Raw genomic sequence first — 22,161 nt, 5'->3', positions numbered from 1 at the left:
TTTCATAAGGCTAAAGGAGTCCTCCACAGTCTATAGAATTTCCTTCCATAGGATTCCCACATTATCTAGCAAAAATTCCCCTTTGCAAATCTAATGCCTGTCTCACCTTAAATAGTCAGGTCCTTTGTACCTTTATGATGAAATGTGTGATTAATTGATTGCTTGATTCCTGAGTCTATGTGGCTATGGATTGAAAGGACTCGGGTAATAGTGTGGAAGAGATGTTGGGTTTGGAAATAGAAACCTTAGATTCAGTTTTGGCTTTACCATGGACCAGTTGGGTGACCTTGGGTAATCACTTAATCTCTGAGCATCAGTTTTCTTATTTACAAAATGAAAAAGGATTGGACTAGATCCAGCTTTCAGTTACTCAGTCAAGAAACAATTATATAATGTCTTCTTTGTGTCAGACACTGGAAGGGGTAGGAAATTCTACTGAGGACACATTTTGAAGTTTAATCTTCATTATTAACATTTTCTCGATCACTCTCTAAAGTCTACTAGACAATAAACAAAACACTAACTCAAACCCTGGTGTGTAGGGCTTCAGGATTTTGGAGGCATAAATGGTAGCACTGAAAATTTAACAATCAGATCTCAGGAACCAGTTCTAGAAATAGTTCTAGCCTTCCTCTGATTAGAGCTCTCTTTCAGCGTGACAATTCTTATTATTTTATGGGTGTAGAAGATTTTGCTTATGGAATGTGTACAGAGAAAGGATGCCATGGCAAGTCATAATAATGATCCTCTCGATTTCTTCATAGGGTTCTATTCCCTTCCACTTATATTGAGCACCTACCTATTTGTTGAAAAGTTCTAGAACTTTCTTTAAGCATCCTAGTTTTGCCAGTGATGAAACTCATGGATGAGAAAAAGTTTGTAAAACAAAACAGAGAAAAAATGAGAGTAGACAGACAGTAAGAATGAACTGAGCTCTCCTAGGAGGTAGTCCCTGACCAAGGACCACACAGAAGGATAAAAATAGCACAAAGGTATTAGATGCCCTAAGGCCCTCCCTGGAGTTCCATTTTCTTAAAGAGGCATCTATGGCTAGCCTTAATTTTCCCCTCTTCTTTTATTAGTTAACTGTACAGTCACCCTTGAACCATTAATTTATTATGGGATTTTCTGGTGTCAATCTTAACCATCTGCCTGGTTTCAAAAAAAAAAAGAAAACAAAAGAAAACAAACAAAAAAAATCCAACCCCAAATGCTACTCTTTAGCCTCTTTTGGTCCCAATAAAAAAAAAAAAAAGGAGCAAAAGACACCCTCCCCCACACAGGGCACACTACCATTCACCTTTCATTTTAAATTCTTTGCAAAAAAAAAAAAGGGAGGGGGCAGAGAATGCCAGGCAGCCTTGAGTACCCAGCCCATTGGTCTTCCAAACCACTCCTTTGTCCTTCTGCTCCAAGAATTCATCCTTCAAAAAACAAAAGAGCTTTGAGGACTAGGGTTGGAGTGGGAGACCCATAAAAGAAAGAAAAGCATCTTGAGGACTTTGCAAATAGGCTCCATTGAGAGCTTCTCCAGACTAAAAGGTGTCTTTTCAAAGGCCATTATGATTCAGGATGGACGTGAAGGGTAATCAGCAGCTTTCCTGGAGTAGCTCCGTTTGAATGAACTCTGATCAGCCAGTCTACCATGAGAATAGGAGGGAATTTGTGAGGACTTGTAGAATTTTCCATGAATGAAAAGCCCACAATAATGTTAACGGTTGTTTAAAAAAATAGAGAGAAAGGACCAGTGTGGGCTTTGTGTGAGGCTAAGGTGACGTCAGGGGACTCAAGTGGTTTGGGGAATAACAACAAAAAACCTGGAGGGCTGGTTTCCAGACTCTTTTCAAATCTGATGGTTTCACAAAAGCCACAGCCTCTTCCTTGGGGCCCAAGATTGAGGAGTTCATTTCTCTGGGCTACTTGAGTTCTGGGATTTGGAGTCCTGGGACCCTAGAATCCTACCTAGGAATGACTTGGACTCCAAGTCTACCTGGAGCTCACTTAAACACATGTACCTGCACTTACTGATGCTAGAAAAGTTCTTGGCACTGTCCCTGGTACTTAGGTCTGAGGATACTTAATAAATGTTTGAGGACTTGACCAGAAGAGAGCAAGAACAGAGAATGGCTCCCAATCCCCTTACTGAGGGTTCTGTAGCAAATGAAATAACCTATGCAAAATACTTTTCAAATCTTAAAGGGTTATAGAAATGCTAGCTATTTTTGATATTATAAACCCAGGAGAGGGTGTTCAGGACACAACTTGCCCACATTTTAGATTTAAAATTTTACAAGTGCTTATTCTCTCCCCCCCCCCAAGTTTAAAGAAAAAAGCAAAACCTTTTAACAATTATTCATAATCAAGACCAACAAATTCCCTTATTGGTCGCATAAAGAAAATAAAAAGTCCCATGTGAATACTAGTCTCACCTCTGCCAGGAGCTTCCTACCCACTTTCGCTTCATTTTGGGGGTATAGATTTATACATTTTTTATTAAACAAGGCATTTCTCCATTAGATTACAGGCTCCTCCAGGGCAAGGAGTGTTTCATTTTGGTCTTCCTATTCCTAGCATCTAGCACTATCTGGCACAGAATAAGGGACTGTTGATTCATTGACTGATAGTTCTCTCACCATCCCCATTAATTTTGCCTGAATTCCTTCAAGACTAGACTTAAAAATTAGTTTTTTTCTGGAGACCTTTCCTGGCCTACCTCCTCCCCATCCACACCCTCTGAAGGTAAAGGTTTATAAAACACACACATAAACTCTAGGGGCTCATGGCAGGTAGGACAGTGCTCTGGGGAGTGGGATTCTGGCAAGTAAGAAGCCAGCTCTTAGAAGGGAATCACTCATGTCATGGGGGAAGATTTTTTTCCTCCTTTTTCCTTCATCAGTTTTATAGTCTTGTAGCTGAGTTATTCTTTATTTTTCACTTTTATTATCATACAAAACACACTTCCATATTGGTCATTGTTGTAAGAGCAAAATCCTATATAACTAAAACCCCCAAACAAAACCAAAGATAAGACTCCAATAGTTCTCTCTCTGGAGGTGGACAGCATTCCCTGTCTTAAGTCCTTCAGAATTGACTCAGATCATTGCTTTGCTGAGAGTAGCCAAGTTTTCACAGATAATCACCGTCCAATATTGCTGTTACTGTGTACAATGTTCTCCCAGTTCTGTTTCCTTCACTTTGCATCAGTTCCTGCAGATCTTTCCAGATTTTTCAGAAATCATCTTGCTTATCATTTCTTATAGCACAATAGTATTTCATTCCTAACACATACCACAATTTGTTCAGGTGTTCCCCAAAGGATGGGCATCCCTTCAATTTCCAATTCTTCGTCACCCCAAAAAGAGTAGCTATAAATATTATTGAACTAGTAGGTCCTTCTGCCCCACTCCCTTTTTAAAAATCTCTTTGGGGTACTAGATGAGTTATTCTTTAGGTGGAGACTGCTTGCACAAAAGGGAAGTGTCTTCCCTGGGGAGAAATACCTCCAAACTGCTTTTCTTTATTTAATAATAATAATAATAGCAAGTAATTCAAGTTCTGTCAAGGTGATTTCCTGTATGCACTTAGCTATTTTTACTAGTCTTCCTCATTAGAATGCAAACTCCTAGAGGGCAGGGATTACTTTTATTTTTTAACTGACTGATTATTCAAATCAACCTGAAGCTATTTACTTTTTCTGCAACTTGCCTACAGTCTGGGAGAAATCCACCATCTGCTACTTAAAGTCCAGCCTAAGGGGCAGCTAGTGGCTCAGTGGATTGAAAGTTCTGAGTATGGATCTAAAATTGGATTACTTACCATAATCACTAAAACTGTTTCCTACTCCTGGGTTCAAATTTGACCTCAGACACTTCTTAGTGTTGGGACCCTGGGCAAGTTACTTGACCCTTATTGCCTAGCTTTTATTGCTCTTCTGTCTTGGAACCAACATATGTTGATTCTAAAATAGAAGGTTATTGTTTAAAATAACAATAACAATAAAATATAAGCAAGTTTGAAAAAATTGAGAACTCATAAATCTCAAATTATTATTTTTAAATTATCCTTTATTTATTTTAACATTCATTTTCTTAAAATTTGAGTCGCTTATTCTCTTCTTCTCTCCAACTTCTCCCCCCACTTGTTGAGAAGACAAGCAATAAGATATCAATTATACATGTAAAGTCACACAAAACATTTCCATAATAGCTATGTTGCTTTTTAAAAAAAGGCAAGAAAAATAAAATAAGTCTCTGAGTTCATCAGTTCTCTCTCTGGTGGTGATAAATCTTGAATTACTAAGACAGTTATTTACAACTGCCTTGAGCCCAGGCTTGAAAAGACAATTTTCTTTAAAGACTCATGGACACATTGGTGCACTGTATCAGCAGGTAAATTATCTAGGTTTGGATGAAGTAAGAAGTGAATGAATTAGACATCACTTCTGCTACTTACTCTGTGATCTTGGGCAATCTTTTTGAAACCACAGGTAATAATAATAATAGCCTTTATAGAATGCTTATATAAAATTTTGAAATAAATTGTAATTTTTATAAATACTTATATTTATAACATATTTATAAATATTATCTCCCTTGATCCACAATTCTTGGAAAGTAGGTACTATTTTTTTCTCCTTTCTCCTACATAAGTCTTTTAACCTTCTAGCTGAGTTTTTCTTCAGGAGGAGACAGCATACCCAGAAGAGAATATGCCAAGTCAGTTATGGCAGGAGACAAGAGAAGCTTCATAAGCTGAGAGAGAGCCAGCAGTGACTGTCAGGAACTGTCACTTGAAAAAACAGTCTCTGGGAACCAGACTGAAAAATCTGCCTAGCAGAGACACCAAGAAGAATGAGAACAACACAAAAAGAGAAAGGATTTTAGAGTCTTACTTAGGACTTCAGGGAGGTGTCAGTTGCTTTGGGCCACGTGTGTTCCTCTTGTGTGCCTCTCACTACTAGTGAGCATACTTTGCTGATGCCCACTCTGCCTTCTCAGGTTATGTGTAGCTATGGAAGGGCACCATGTTTAAGGATGGAGACGATCTTTGTTTAGTGGCTTAATGAATAGTGCTGGAACCTGGAGAATCTAAGTTCAACTCTTAACTTAAAAGCTGTATGATCCTATACAAATTACTTTACCCAGTTTGCCCCATTTTCTCCCTCTTTCAAATGAGCTGGAGAAGGAAATGGCAAACCACTCCAGTATCTTTGCCAAGAAAACCCCAAATGAGATTGTGAAGAGTCAGATGTGACCAAAAAAAAAAAAACGAATAAACAAAATATTTGCTTATTATTGTTCTTGTCATGCCTTATTAGTAAATGCCTTTGCTCTGAGTCATTAGTGTTCTTCGGTTAGCTCTTAGAGGTAAAACCAAAGGGGCTGGCTCATGAGTTTGAGTCTGGGACCCAAGGAGTTGCCCAGAATTAAAGCACAATAAATCAGCATTATTCCAAATGGAATGTTTGGAACAATTTCCAGCTCCACTAAGAGTGCATCAGTGTGTGGAACTCTCTTTGAGGCAAGACTCCAACATTGGCTGTTTCCACAAAAAAACAAAAAGAATTCCATAACTGAATTAAAAAAAAATAAAATCTTACCTTCTTTCTTACAACCAATACCAAGTATCTGTTCCAAGGTGGAAGTCACCAAGGAGTAGGCAACTGGGATTAAGTGACTTGACTAGGGTCACACAGCTGGAATGTGTCTGAGGCTAGATTTGAACCTAGGTCTTCCCAACTCCAGACCTGGCTCTCTATCCACTGAGCCACTAAACTGCTCCCATAACTGAGATTTTATGAGATTTAATTTGGTATAAAAACCGTTCACACAATGTGCTAAAGAGCAATAATGGATAGGAAATAGTTTGCTTTTCATAAGACATCATCTAATAGACAAAACCCCAAAAAAGCTAAACTGGAATCTGGCCTCTTAATTTTAGAGTAAGACAGGAATCGGGTGAAATCAAATGACTATAGTAAGGATGCTTACTTTGTTGACTTTTTTGCTTGGCCTTATCTGTATAAAATCAGTCTGGTGTGTGCTGTTAAAAAATGCCTTTTTCCTTTTTACCTTAGTAATCATCAGCAGACAACAGAACCAACACAAGCATTTAATTTTCAGAGAACAAAGAAGGGGATTGCATATGAGATCACAAACTTCTGTCATACATAGTTCAATATCTTAAGGGGACATATTAAATATATTTAGGTAGTACAAAATTGCCCTGCTTTTTTGTATCCCCATGTATTATTTTTTAATTTTATTTTTTATATTATTATATCTATATTATATATTATTATATCTATATTATATATGTTATATATAATATTATAAAATATTATTATTTTAAGCCTTCAGCTTCTATCTTAGAATCAATGCTAAATATTGGTTCCAAAGCAGAAGAGCAAGAAGGGCTAGGTGATGGGAGTTAAGACTTGGCCACTCATAGCTAGGAAATATCAGAGGCCTGAGCCATCTAGCTGCCCCCTTCCACTATGTATTTTTAAAAATGTGTTACTGATGCTCTCTTGCTCTTCCTCCCCCAATCTATATAAGTATCAAGTCCCTCCTTTGCCACCAGCTAGCCAAATGACCCTAAGGGTGCCCCTCAATCTCTCAGTGTCCTAAACAATGAAGACTTTTTCACCCTGTGAGATTACACTCAGGAATCCATTTCCTCCTCTTTATTCCCTTCTATTACAACCTTGAACTTAGCACTTGGGACTAGGGCTGTGATATGGGAGCTTTTGACTTGTCTTGCTTGGAAATCAGATCATCACATCTTTTTTACTATTTCTAAATAATGCTCCCCATTTCCTTTTCCAGCTCCTCTTCATTATGATCTTTTCCCATTAGAATGTAAGTTCTTTGAGACAAGGGACATCTCACTTCCTTGCATTTGTATCTCCAGCACTGGGCTTGGCAGATAGTAAACACTTAACTATGGAACAAACACCTTTTCATTCAGAAATTGCAGAAGAGTTCTTTCCTGGGAGCTCCCTAGATAAGTGAACTCACAGGTCCAATCTTGTAACTCCCCACTAACATCTTCCTCCCCTCCAAAAATCTCCCTTCCTTGACTATCTGCATAGGTAGATGAAAAATGCACATCATAACCATGTGTAAGAGGATTTATTACATTCTCTACCTCTATTCTAGCCAAGTGGTCTCCAAGTGTGTGGATCAGGGACTCTTCAAGGGATCCAAGAAGTCAAAACAATTTTCATACTCATAATTGCAACTTAATTTCTAATAGAGCAAATGTGAATAAATATAAAACACAAAAGGAGTCAAGAAACCAAAAGGTTGGTGGGAGCTCGGCTTCATCATCAATCTTTTGAAGTCAAGATTGGTCCCTGCTCTGAGGTCCTTTATATTATTGAAATCTAAAAGAATTTCATGGACTGAATGTTCCAAATATATTGGTTCAAATAGTTTAGTTTAGTTCATACTTTCCCATGAAGTTAATTATTGTTATTATTAAATCATTTTCAGTCAAATCAGTTTCTTCATCACCCCATTTAGGGTTTTGCTGGTCAAGATATCAGAATGGTTTGCCATTTCCTTCTCCAGCTCATTTTACAGATGAGGAAATGGAGGCAAAAAGGGTTAATTGACTGAGGATGTATTTGAACTCAGATCTTCCTGACTCCAAGCCTGACACTTTATCCAATGGATCATCCAGGTGCTTAGGAATCAAAATATTTGTGCCTTTCTATAGCAGTTGTTTATGCCTGTCTATTAAAAGGAAATGGGCAGTTTGAAATGCGTCCAACAAGCAACACTCCAACTCCTTTACTGCCCTGATGTGCTAATCAACTCCTTTGTCTTATTTCCTGAGTTTGCCTTATTGATCTGATTCAAGATTTTTTTTAACAGTTGAACCGTGGTATAAATGAATGTAATGAAATATCATTGTGTCATAAGAAACAATAAATAGGGAGGATTCAGAGAAACATGGAGAGACTTGTGTGATCTGATTCAGAGTGGAGAAAGCAGAATCAGGAAAAATAATGACTATAGTGAATAAATGATTTTTAAGAAACAAATGCGATTTTGCTTGTTTAAGGAGTTTCTGGGGAAGAATTTCTCTACTCATTCAGACTGGCATCTACTCTATAACTAGAGATGCTTTGGGACTGAAAGGTCACACAGCTGAGATGGGTCAAAGACAGGATTCAAACCGATATCTTGCTGACTCTAAGACCAACCCATATCACTATTCCTTTAAGTATTCCACCACACATCCTCTAAGGTAAATAATGGCAGCATAAAAAAGCAGCTAAATTCTGATGAATTTTAATCTGTTTTTTTTTAAACCCTTGTACTTCGGTGTATTGTCTCATAGGTGGAAGATTGGTAAGGGTGGGCAATGGGGGTCAAGTGACTTGCCCAGGGTCACACAGCTGGAATTCTGATGAATTTTAATGAGCAAACTCAGTTCTGGAAAAATGACAAGGAAACAGACCTTCCTCCAATGGGCAGAGAGCTGAGAACTATTGAGGAATTTTAAATGGGATTAATGGTCAGCTATCTTTGTTTAGGAATTTTATTTTGTTTCAAGGAAGGGTTTGATGTTGGTGATGGAGGAATTTACAAAGGGAAACTGGCATTAAGAAAAGGCAGCAATAAAACTTTTTAAAACAAGTGAAATAAAATTAGTCCATTGGACTAGGTAGTGAAGGCTCTTTCTATCTCTAAATCTTAGAATGCTCTGATGCTGTGTTTTTAGCTACCTGGGGAGGGGTCATGCACACCAATTAAGTCTGAGTGTCAGAGCATCTATTTGGGAAGGGAAATATAGTAGGCTTTGGCTAAGGGAACTAATTTGTCTGCCCAGCTGTGCTCTGATATTTCAATGCATCAAACAATGTTTTTCCCTCAATGTGTAAACTCCCTTCAGTGGTACAGATCACAGCTCATCCCATGCATCTCTTGTCCATGACCTCCAAAAGAGGTTCATCAAATACATCAGGAGTCTACCTTTAAGTCTCTTGATATCGCCTCAATATTAATGGTGCTCCCAAGTTGTCCAATAGTTATCTGCTCCTTTTACTTCTACGTGCCGCCATCTTCTTTTCTAATTACCCGCCTCTTTAATGTTATCCTTAGAGCTTCTTTCCCCACACAATTTTTTGCTAGTCATATGTTGAACCCCTTTTATTCTTGCCTTAAGCCTCTGCACTTCTTTTAATTTTAATTTTATTTATATAATGAAATTAAATTAAATTTCAAATTTTAATTCTTTGAAAATGGGTGTTAACAAGGGGGTTGATCTAGATAACCTCTGAGGTCCCTTCCAGCTTTGAGTCTATCTTACTATGACCCCATGACTCTCAGACCTATAGCATCCACAGAAGAATATTGATGTTTCCAAAGGTGGGTCTTTGTTTCTGGGAGAAGCCTGCGGTCATTAAAATCACTGTGCAATTTCCCAAAGGCAATCCCAGACCACCTTCTTGAGCTCTGCTTAGCTATAGCCCCTCTAAATCAAAAGCTGGCAATTGTAAAGGCCAGTCGAAACAAGTCAGCAAAAGAGGGGGCTGAGGAAGAGGATGAAATGAGAACAGAAGGTGTTTTTACCAGCATCTTTTTAAGAAGGGGAATAAAAGGAGGCTGCCTGAGGCAGGGGATCCCCTAAATAAAACTCCAGATGCTCTTTGGAACAACAGGAGAGATTTGGGAGCTGCATTACAAAGTGTTCCTGCTGTGTTCAGAGAGCTAAGCTTGACATCCAGACTACCATGGCCCAGCTCAAGAACACAAGATGCTGCTATAGGTTAAATTGCACCTCCAGGATTATACAACTGGAACTAGGTTTTCTTGAGTCTATTTGCTAGGAATTGCTAAATACTAAAGAAAAGGCAAAAAACATGGCCCCTGAGCTCACATTTATAAAGGGGGAGAAAATATGTGAAAAAGCAGAAACTATATATATATTTAGTATAAATGGATGGTAATCTCAGTTTAATGTGAAAAATTTTATTCCTGAAGCTATCTAGACAACATGGCTGTGCCTAGAGAGTGGGCCAGGTATCCTAGTACTCTCTGGGGAAAGTGTTACCCCTTAACCCTTCCCCAGAGCAGAATATAATGGGGAAAGGAATGAGCCAGTGGTCATGCTTTCCCCAGGGTGAGCAGATATACTTGGACCACCCTCTTTGGACTTCTGTGCCCACAAAGAACCTGGTTTTCAGCTCCTTCAAGACTCACATCTTTTCCAAGCCAAGTCTCTTGTACAATTATGTAGAAAAACCCAATTGGTGATATCCAAAAAGTATCTCAATCTGAATTCTGAGACTATCATCTTCCTCTCAGGAGATGGTTAACATGGTCCATTATTGGTCCTCTGGAATCTTGGTTGGCCATTGCTTTGATTGGTATTTTTTTAATTGATCAATTAAGAAAATTTTTCCATAGTTACATGATTCATGTTCTTTCTCTCCCCTCCTCCAAACCCCCTCCCATAGCCAAGGTGCAATTCCACTGGGTTTTATACGTGTTATTGATCAAAACCTATTTCCATATTATTGATCTTTGCACTAGAGTGATGATTTAGACTACATCCCCAGTCGTATCCCCATTGACCCATGTGATCAAGCAGTTGTTTTTCTTCTGTGATTCTGTTCCCTCAGTTCTTTCTCCATTGATTAGTATTTTTAAGTCATTTAAAGTCGTTTTTACTTACCATGTTATTATTTTGAAAGCTGTTCTGGTTCTGCTCCTTATCTACCATATCAGTTCATAAAAGTCTTTCTTGGTTTCCCTAAAAATGTTCCTCTCATAATTTCTCATAGCATAATAGTATTATATCACACACACACACACATATACACACACACATCTTTGTTCAGCCATTTTCCAAGCTTGCCTGATTTTTCTCTCCTGGCCTGCTGCCTTCCTCTGGATCCATCTTTAGGGTCTTCTGCAAAAGGAGGGTTATTATACTTTTGTAAGAAAAGCAACATACCTTTTGCTCTTTTGTCAGTCAAACCCACAGTTATACTTAGCCAAGACAGCAGTAAGGTCTTTCTGGTCAAGATTTTTTTTAAACAATACTTTGGAATCCCAATGGGATTTCCTTTATATTTCAAGTTAGGTCAGTTTTTTTCATCTCTCATCATGCTGCTAAGACCATTCAAATCATCTTAAAGTTTGACAAGTCTAACAGAAACATTCAACAAGACTGGAGGGGTGGACAAAAAAGAAAATGACTTGAGTCCTGCATCCCTGTGTCTATAACATGGCACTGTCCCATATGTAAATACTTATATAGTGCTCTACAATTAAAATAATAAGAGAATGTTAGATTTGGAAGGTTCATTAGAGGTCATCTAATACAGAAGTGTTATATGTTGGAATTTAGGGTGATGTGTGGCCTACAACATTCCTGAATATGATTTGAGCTATATTAAAATGTAATTGGAATATAAAAATGTTTTGAATGATAATACATGTATAACCCAGTGGAATTGCTTGTCAACTCTGGGAGAGGGGAGAGAAAAGGGGAGGGAAAGAACATGAATCATATAACTTTGGAAAACTGACATGGAAATTTGCTACTGGAATAAAATAAAGATAAAATTTAAAATAAAAAATAAAATGTAATTGGAAAATATTTAAAATAAATAAAAATGCAACAAAACAGACAATATCATACTTGAAAACTGTCAATTTGAAACTCACAGAGATCTTTATATTTAGATTAGTGTTTTCTATTTCTATTTGAATTTCATACCACTGATCTAGTGTATTTTCCCCATTTTACTGAGGAAGGAAATGATCACCTGAGGAGGAAAATGAGTTTTTTGAAGGTCATATTGCTACTAAGTATAATGGAGAGAACACAAGATAAGTCAGTGGACCTGGATTGGAATCCAGATTCTCCTACGGTGGCCTCAGTCAAGTTACTTATTCTTTGTCTACCTCAGTTACCTCATTTGTGAAATAAAATGGTTATAGATGATCTCTGAAGTCTATCTAGCTCTAATTATTATAATCTTAAGTAGTCAAGTAAGAATTTGAACACAAGTCTTCTGAATTCAAGTTTAGCATTCTTTCAATTGTTCCATATTCACAAGTATATAAATTTTATTTTCTCTATTTTGCAAATGAGGAACTGAGATTCAGAAAAGTTTAAGTAATTTGCTCAAGGCCCTGTGGCTTCTGCCCTAGTGATAGAAGGGACTTTACGTGCAATCAAGATTAGAGATCATGATTTGGGGAACAGTAAGACCTGAATTTGAATCCTACCTCAAATGCTTAATAGTTGTGAAATGCTGTGCACATTTTTTGGTCTCAGTTTCCTAATCTGCAAAATGAGGGAGTTGGACTTGATGACTTCTAAGTTCCCTTCTAGCTCATATGATTATAGGAAATGAATTCAAGGTCTTCTGTTTTTAAATCTAGTGCTCCTTCTTTCTCCTATACCCCACAGCCCTCAACTCATCTTCCTTTTCCTTGTTCCCCTAGTAGATATTCGAAAGGACCAGTCAGGAGGCTAAAAGTAAAGAAGATGGTTGGGGAGAGGCGATTAGGAAGAAGAAGGAAGACACACATTCTAAATCCAGGGTCAGAGAAGTGTCTATCCAGGACTTGAAAGCAGTTGCCATTGGTCCAGTCCTCTAAGAGATGCTTCATTTTGCTGTCCCAGACAGAGCCACCTATGGCTGCTGCCACTGACCTCTGCAGTGACTCCTTTCTGCTTTACTCATCCATAAATATATCTGATACCGCAGTAAAAGGAGGCAGGGAAGACAGATAGTTGGGGACTCAGGTGCACACATGGTCCAATCTAGCTCTGCTGAGATAATTTGCCAAAGAATTAACAAGTCCCCAAATAATTAAAAGCTCACTGTTGGGCATATCCAATGGCTTTTAGAGAAGAGTTAGAGAACAGTGTTTATGTGACTGGTCATATTTTTTAATGAGTTCCTATTTATGGGATTGGGACATATCTGACAACTTCTTGGATTTCGTGAGTTTCCCATATCCCAGGGCTAGATAAAAGAAGTCATGATATACATTTCACATGTTGACATCTTTCTGTTCTTTGGAAAATTTGCAAAGGACGTTATACAATGCATTAGAAAGACAGGTGCGGGATTAAACGTCATGTAAAATGAACCTCCCAGAGGAAATAGAAAGAAGAGCCCCAGGAAGGCCTTTGTTCATCGTTCAGGTGTTCAAGGGCACATGTCTAGCCTCTTCAGTAAATGATTTCCTTCTCACAGGAAGCCTGCTCAAGAAAGATTGTTGTTGTTCATGTCCAACTCTTCATGAATCCATGGACCATAGCTATCCAGGGCGTTTTCTTATCAAGGATACCAGAGTGATCTGCCATTTTCTTTTCTAGTGGATCCAGTGGATGTTTTTGTCAGGCAATCAGAGGATAAGAAAGATAGCAAGGGTTAAAGTTTCAAGAACATCACTAGCCCAAGCAATGAATAGCCTGTGTCAGAGGTCCTCCAGCTCTTCTGTTTAATAGTTGTACCCTGTCAAGACAACAAACATTTATCAAATGCCTACTATGTGCTAAACACAGGGAATATAAAGAAAGGGAAGGGACCTCCCCCACCTAGTCTTTGTACTCAATGTGCTCACAGCTTAATAAAGGAGACATAACATATTTGTGTGTATGTCTACATCAGTGATTCCCAAAGTGGGTGCCACCGCCCCCTGGTGGGTGCTGCAGCAATCCATCGGAGCTATGATGGCCACGGGTGCATTTATCTTTCCTATTAATTGTTATTAAAATTTTTTAAAATTAATTTCCATGGCACTAAGTAATATTTTTTTTTGTGGAAAGGGGGCAGTAGGCCAAAAAAGTTTGGGAACCACTGCTCTACATCCATACTACTATGCATAAACAAGTTAGATTCAGGATAAATTGAAGATAATTGACAATTTGAACTAGTCCCAGAATCTCTTTTGTTCTCTATGAAGGGAAGCTCATCAGAGTATCATCAGTTTAGAACTAAAAAGAACCTGAGAGGATTTCCAGATCAATGTTCTCTTTCCCATTTAATAGATAAGAAAAATGAAGTTTAAAAAAGTAAAAGCAGTCTAAAAAGGTGAAGAAATTTATCTGAGATCACACAAATAAAATGATGGGTTTTGTCTACATGTGAAAGGGAGATAGCGAGAGAATGTTACATTTGTTGTTATATACATGTATGTTATGTATAATTTTTACATTTATTATGTATAGAAGAACTCCAAGGAATGGTTTAGTGTACCAGGTAAGGGTCTGAAATTCTGGCTTCAGAAAATTTAGTAAACTTTCTTATGATCTCTTCCATCTCTTTTCTCTCTGCTCTACACCTTTGCCATAGCCCAGGTTGCTCTATATTCAGTCTAGAGTTCTCAGATGTAAAATAATTTAATAAATTTATCACTGATTTGGAATGTTATTTTTTTCACTCCAACAAAATCTTAAAATATAGTTCAGTGTCTTATTTACTATTTGGAATTTTCTCTTTCTTTATTTTGAATATGTATCATGGTTGACTCTGGCCACATTCTCTCAGAACAGGCCTATTGCATCCGCCTCCCAGAATTTTAAGGCACTCTGAGGGGTTTCTGGGTGATTTTGTTCTCTGTCATTGACTTCAACTCCTACCAGCTACTTTTCTCCCATTTTAGGGGACAGTGACCTGGCCCCCAAGTTCCATTTAATTACTTAACATCAATTAGTTTTTACAAAAGAACATTAATTTTTAAAATGCGAGAAGAACAAATGTACAAATATTTCCTTCAATATTTGGAGGCATTAATTACTTTCAGTCACTGGAAGGGGATTAGGCTAGAAATTTATCACAATTCCTTAACAGCATTAGTCCCACCAACTTCATTTCAAAAGGTATCATCACTGTTGGTTTCTACTGGGCTGGAGTCCCAGACCAGTGTTCCTCTAGCTGTTGATGCTAAGCTGGCTGCAATACCTGGCTTGGATTTCTGGATTCTTGATCCCCAGGGCTCAAGCTTTAAGCCTAGATTAGAGACTCCACTTCCTGTCCCTAGAAAAGAAAAAAAGAATGAATATAAAGAACAAGGACTCGGGCCCAGTTATTGGGGTCATCTGACCTAGGGGTGAGGAAAAGGCCACATAGACTTCTCAGAGGAAGCCATTAGTAAAGGATATACCTCATTCCCTCTGACAAAACAGAAAAAAAGCCTTGGGCCAATGTTGTATAAAGAAATCAACAATTTCAGCTGTACAGCCAGTGGAAAAAACACTTCCTACCCATGTGGTAAGTCAACCAGAAACAATTGAAGGATGTCGATGCCACTCTAGTCCTCACTATTGTCCCCAAAGCAATTCCCTAATGTCCCTTACATGGATGATGCCATCTTGCCAAACAGATAAGGTCAACATTACAGCATTATTCCCATTACACTTGACCTAAAAGGAAAACACATTCACATCAGAGTTTAGAATCCATTTACTGCATGAAGTGGAAAGATAATACAGCACAATATTGGAACTCACAAGTGGCTCATAGGAAGCCTTGAATTCCCAACTCCATTCACAATGTCTTTCTTCCCAGGAGAGTAGAGGCTCCCACAAGCCTTTCACAGAAAAGAGATACAGTTAATTCTCAATTTTCACATGGGGAGGGGGGCAGGGCGGTTAACATTCCTAGAAAATGATGCAAAAGTTAAAAAATGTCAACAATGATGCATTGAACCTATAAAAACTATAATATTTTGTAATGATTGTTGAAAATATACTTTTCCCTGCATAATTCCTTATAATAAAACATTAATTCTGATAATATGCACTTTCCCCAACATAGTAACTATGAAATAACTCCTAAAATGCAGTACATAAAATAAAACTGGCAACATGTGAAACATTTTTCCTTGCTAGTATTTTCCTCTTGTTTTGTGGATATAATGGAATATATATATGTATATATATTTTTTAAACCCTTACCTTCTGTCTTAGGATCAATACTGTGTGTTGGCTCCAAGGCAGAAGAGTGGTAATGGCTAGGCAATGAGGATTAAGTGGCTTGCCCAGGGTCACACAGCTAGGAAGTGTCTGAGGTCTGATTTGAACCCAGGACCTCCCGTCTCTAGTTCTGGCTCTCAATCCACTGAGCCACCCAGCTGCCCCCTGGATATAATGAAATATTGATTTGCTAACATCAAACACTTGGCTGACAGTGGTCTGCAGACATTCTGGCATAAAGTTTATCTGATATCTTTATTTTCCACTAAGCCATACCACTGACTCTGCATGCTCTTAAAGCCCAAAGGACTTGTACTATGTTTTAGTGCCATAATCAAAACACGTAATCTGAGTTTTAAAGGCAAACACTGAAAATATGCCATGATTGCACCAGGAACTCTTTAGGACAGTACGATGAGCAAGACCAGTGAAGTGCATAGTAGGATACCAGCTGCCTGAATTGTACTTCTTATTTTTTTCTCTATTGCACAAAGCCATGAATATACGTGGTTGCCAAAACAAAAGTAAAAATAAGGTTGCTAATAAAATCAGGAGAATGCTTAAAGGCACAAAGGTTAAATGCATGAATTTTAAGGACTGACTGTCTTATTTATGCCTTCCTCTAAATATTACAGTTCTAGATAGGAGAAAAGGAAAGTCTTGAATAGTGTTATGAGTAGTGACCTCATTTTGATTTTTAGACCTTTGGACTTCTGGCTAACCATTAGGGGAGTCTGTTGGTGCCAAAAGATCACTGAGATCCTCTTGGAAAGCTCTGACATTACTTAGAACCACCCTACAACATGGGCTTCTGCAAATTTATTCTTCAAATTCATCATCGATGCTATGACTTGGATGGGTTATCCCATTTCTCCTGATGCAGAGAATGTTCCCTGGCAGCTCCTGTACTACTAAATGCCAGATGCCCAAGGGGAAGAGAAGGGATATATACTCCTATGTCATAGGCAGAGTTTCCCATCTAAGCTGCCATGAAGTCTCTACCTTGGGACCTTATTGGAAGGTAGAGAGAGGAATTCCAAAGACTCCAAGAACAATGCTGTAGTTTTGGGGGCTTTTTGCATCTAAGTTCACAAACTCCCCTAAATTCTATCCATAGACTTCATATATCCATGGACATAGATAAGAGACTTCATGGACTCTTATCACCAGAATAAGATCTCCTGTTTTAGGGACAAGAGGAAGGAGAGAGAAAGGATTTGAAACTCAAAATTTTCGAAAAATAAATGTTAAAAATTGTTTTTACATACGTATAATTGGGAAAGAATAAAATATTAAAAAAAGAACCCCTGCCTTGGAGAGTCACTTGGAGTGCCAGGACATTTTGTAACTTGCCTACACTCTCAGCACTAGCATGCACCAGAGGCTGGAGTTGAACTCATGCCTTCTTGACTCCAAGACTGTCCCTCTATCCATTAGGGTTGAGCTGCCTCTCACCAAGGAACACCACTCACCCCCTAAAAATATGCAAACAATAGGAGCTATAACTGGCTTATAATGTGAATGGTTTAAGTGATGTCTTATGTCATTTCTTTTGAAGCATCCCATCTAATTGGGAGAAGGGAAGGAAATCATGTAGGGCACACATTTGTTGGTTCTATGTACACGTATGACCTAGTTTAGTTTTTTTTTCTTTAAACTCTTACCTTCTGTCTTAGTGTCAGTTCTAAGATAGAAAAGCAGTAAGGGCTAGGCAATTGGGGTTTAGTGTCTTGCCCAGGGGCACATAACTAAGAAGTATCTGAGGCCAGATTTAAAAAAAAAACCTTACCTTCTGTCTTAGAATCCATACTAAGTATGGATCAAAAATCAGAAGAGTGTAAGGGCTAGGCATTTGGGATTAAGTGATTTGCCCAGGGGAACACACCTAGGAAGTATAAGGTCAGATTTGAACCCAGATCCTCCAGAATCTAAGTCTGGTGCTCTAAGCTGCCCTTAGAACTGGATGTCCAGTAGACATCTTAAACTCAATATGTGCCAACAGAACTCATTATCTTTCCCTCTAAACCCTCCCCTCATCCTACTTTCCCTATGATCATAGAAGGCAACACCAACCTCCAAGGCTGCCAGATGTCATCCTGGACCCCTCCCTATGTCTTACCCACCTCATCCAAGCTGTCCCCAAGGTCTGTTTATTTCACATTTGTAAGATCTCTCCAATAAATTCCCTTTTCTCCTCTAACATGGTCATTACTCCAATGGTGGCCCTCATCTACTCCCACCTAAACTATTATAATAGCTCCTGATGGGTCTACCTGCCTTGAATCTCTCCCCTCTCTAGTCTATCCTCCATTTAGTCACCAAAATGATTTCCTAAAGTGTAGAACTGACCATGTCACCCTGGCTCCTGTCTCCAAATTCAAAAAGCTCTAGTGACTCCCCTTTTCCCTCCAGGATCAAATTCAAAGCCCTTCATAACTTAGCCTCTCTTACCTTTCCAGTCTTATTATGTCTTACTCTTCCATACATGTTGCTCTTCAATCCAGTGAAACTGGTCTTCTGACTCTCCGACAAATTAGATCCTCCATCCCTTGACTCCAGGCATTCCCTCTGGCTGTCTCCCATGCCTAGAATATCCATCTCTCCTACTAATGACCTCCATGGCTTCCTTTAAAGTAAATTTTCCAAGTAAATGTCCACCTTCTACAGGAAGATTTCTCCAAACCCTCTCAGTTCCACAGCGTCCCCTCCGTTAATTATTTCCTATTCATCCTACACAGAGCTTGCTTTGTATATATTTATTTGCACCTTGTTTCCTCCATTCACTGTAAATTCTGTAAAAATTAAAAATGATAAAGGCTTGTATAAATATATAAATTAGTATTTTAATTAAAGCCATGTTGATAGATAAAATCATTAGACCACGCGCTTGTAAGCATTCAAAACTGCCGCCGCCTCCATTACTGCCTCCTAGCCAAGCTCCTACTCGCCAAAGAGACCACTCCCTCCTAACCCACGAGATTTAAGCTCTCCCCTGCGTCAAGACGTCGGAGACGGAAATCAGTTGGACCATGTTGGATCACGGGAAATGTAGTTTTATACATTTCCCAAATTTCACTTTTTACAGTTCTTTGAAGCCAATGGCTGTCTTCTGACTCTTTTTGTGTCACCAGAACTTAGCACCATGCCCGGTACAGAGCAGGCACTTAAGATATTTTATTGATTAATGGATGCCCTGTTTTAAATTGACCTGAGATATGGGTGCTTAATGTTTAACAGAAAGTTGGCTATGACCCTTTGATGGTGATGGGGAAGGCATAAGAAAAGGAGGAAATGGGGTAATGCTTATCTTCTCTGGGGAGGAAGACTGAGGTTCAATCTTTCCTTGTTGGTTAAATCCCAACAAGTCAGTCAGTCTCTTACCATATGTCAGCCACTTTGCTAATCATGGGGACATGGGGAAGGGCAAAAACAGTTCTCTGCCTTCATGGAACTCCCACTATGTAGGTACAAGACAGAGATACAGAGTAGATGGAAGGCAATCTCAGAGGGAAGGCACTAGAGATGGGGTGACTGGGGAAAGCCTCCTGCAGAAGGGGGGATGCTAACTGAGTCCTGAATGAATCAAGGAGGTTAGAGTGAGGAGAGAGCATTGCAGGTATAGGGGGACAGCCAGGGAAAAATGCACTGTTCTGAGTTTTTCATTGGGAAACCTGGATTTGAATACTATTTCTGACACTATGAGACCATGGACAAGTGCCTTAATGTCTTTAAACCTCAGTATCCCTATCTGTAAAATGGTGGTAATTATATTACTTATCCTACAGAGTTGACATAGAAAGTTCTTGGTAAATCTTACATATCTGTGAGTTAATAGCAATCCATCAACCAATAGGTAGTTATTAACATCTTTATGTGCCAAGTATTATGATAGGCACTGGGGGACAGATTTCATTTAGTCATTTTTCAGGAATGTCTGACTCATTGTGACCCCTTTGGGGGAATTTTCTTGGCAAAGGTACTAGAGTGGTTAAGCAATTCCTTCTCCAGCTCATTTTATAGATGAGGAGACTGAAGCAAATGGGGTTATGTGACTTGCCCAGAGTCACACAGTTAGTGGGTGTCTGAGATCAGATTTGAACTCAGAAAGTAAAGTTTTCCTGCCTCCATGCCCAGCACTCTATGCAATATGGTGCCATTTGGTTGTCCAGAGATACAAACACAATTTCTGCTCAGGATGCTTACACTCCATGCTTACATATTACTACTATTACAAATAACTGACATTGTCAGAAGCAGGATTTGAACCCAGGTCTTCCTGACTAACAGTCTAGCACTCCATCTATATTATACTTCAATTTATTACTGTTAGATAATATAGTTTGTAGAGGAATTTGCTCATGCATTCTCAGATCCCCTAACAAGGCGACTTCCTTGACTTCCCCCACCACGTGAGTGGTTAGAGCCTCCTTGGACTTGCCGCCATCTTTAAAACTGGCCATACTGGTCCAGTCTCTCTCTTTCCTGCTTCGCCCAGAGAATGAAGATTATAGTTCACCCACAGGCCTGGCACCATGAGCTGATACTGAAATGGGAAACAGGCAAGGTCATCTCTTTCTCCTTCCCTCCCTTTTATCCCAACAGAGAAATAGGCCTGGGAGAGTTCATTTTTGTTGTATTTTATTTGTTCTTCTCAATTTTAAGGTACCAGATGCAGTCCCCACTGGAGTCATGGCAACATTGGAACCAGGACTGCAGGCAGGATGCTGCAGCCAGCCTGGCAGGGAACCCCTAGAAGCCAGGGTGCCTGGGACTCAAGCCCAAGGCAGGTTTGGGGCTTGGAAATTAGAAGTATTCTTCGTTGAGCTAAACTTATATTTCCTATAGGTAATAATCACAAGTGAATATGCCAGACCACTGTGCTATTTGCTTTTACAAATATTAACTCATTTAATCCTCAAAACAATCCTTCAGGGAGGTGCTTTTATTATCTCCATTTTATAGTTAAGGAAACTGAACCAAGTAGAATCTAAAGGTCTTGCCTGGGCTCATGTAGTAAGTGTCTAAGGCCAGATTTGAACTCATGTCTTCTTGACTCCAGACTTAGGACTTTATCCACTAGGGTACTTAGCAGCTCTGATTGGTATAACGTTGGGGTGTAAATAATCCCTTTGTAAAAGTTAATCTAATAATTGTCCAACAGAATTGGGATATAGGAGAACCTCCGTCATATGAAAAGGAACACTACTAGTGGGGGTTGAAGCCAATTGCAGTAAGCTTAGATCCCCCCACATCCCTTAGGGGTCCTGGGGATGTGTGAAACACAACATACCTGGTCTTGGGGCCAAGGTAGTCAGTATTAAAAATATATGATGTAATAATATAATAAACATTTAAATAATATAATATAAAATATAAAATCCTTAAAAAAAAAAAGCTATGAACCAGTTTAGAGGAATCCAACTGATTATGTGGGGAAATGAGAGGATAAAATGCCCTAAAGAAAGTAACCAAGTTTTATAAGATCTGCATTCCTCCTTGAGCTGCTTCATTGGTACTCATACCTTCAACAAACTGCAGATGGACAATGAACTGGGACCAGAAATAAAAATGAGAAAGAGAGTAGGCTGGATTTCATTTGAGAAACTGCACAGCGTTTCAATGAACTTAAGCTTTCCCCTGAAACAAAATCCCATCTTTATAGTGATGAAATTTTATCTGGTGATACCAGCTGGCATATGATGTCTGGCATATGGCATCTCTGAAGAGTCAGATTTGTGGGTCACCCAAAGGCCAGTGACGAGATGTATAGTGGGTATAAATATTACTGATAGCACATAAAAGTTATCATCAAAGAGATGTATGGATAGAAAAGGAGGTGGACTGGTCTTGGAGGAAGAAGGAGGGATAACAGATGGGCAAACCACGTGCCATATTGGTAACCAGGTAATGGGAAGAGCCTTAGGGAAAGGCTCCCAGCAGGTTCAGTGGACCCCCCAAGGAGGATTTATGGGAGGACACAGACAAGAGTCACACAGGAGAAAAAGGCATAGAGAGATTGCTATTTACATCCCTGGAGGGAGTAGACACAAAAATGTGAGGACAGATTCCATGACCATCAAAGTTCTTAAAATGATTAGCCAGAAATCTTAACTCAATAACTTATTTTCCTTCCTTCCTTCCTTCCTTCCTTCCTTCCTTCCTTCCTTCCTTCCTTCCTTCCTTCCTTCCTTCCTTCCTTTCTTC

The sequence above is a fragment of the Gracilinanus agilis genome, chromosome 4 (assembly GCF_016433145.1).
Source record: "Gracilinanus agilis isolate LMUSP501 chromosome 4, AgileGrace, whole genome shotgun sequence".
NCBI classification, from domain to species: Eukaryota; Metazoa; Chordata; class Mammalia; order Didelphimorphia; family Didelphidae; genus Gracilinanus; species Gracilinanus agilis.
The sequence above is the reverse complement of the archived record's forward strand: the minus strand, read 5'-3'. Positions refer to the sequence as shown.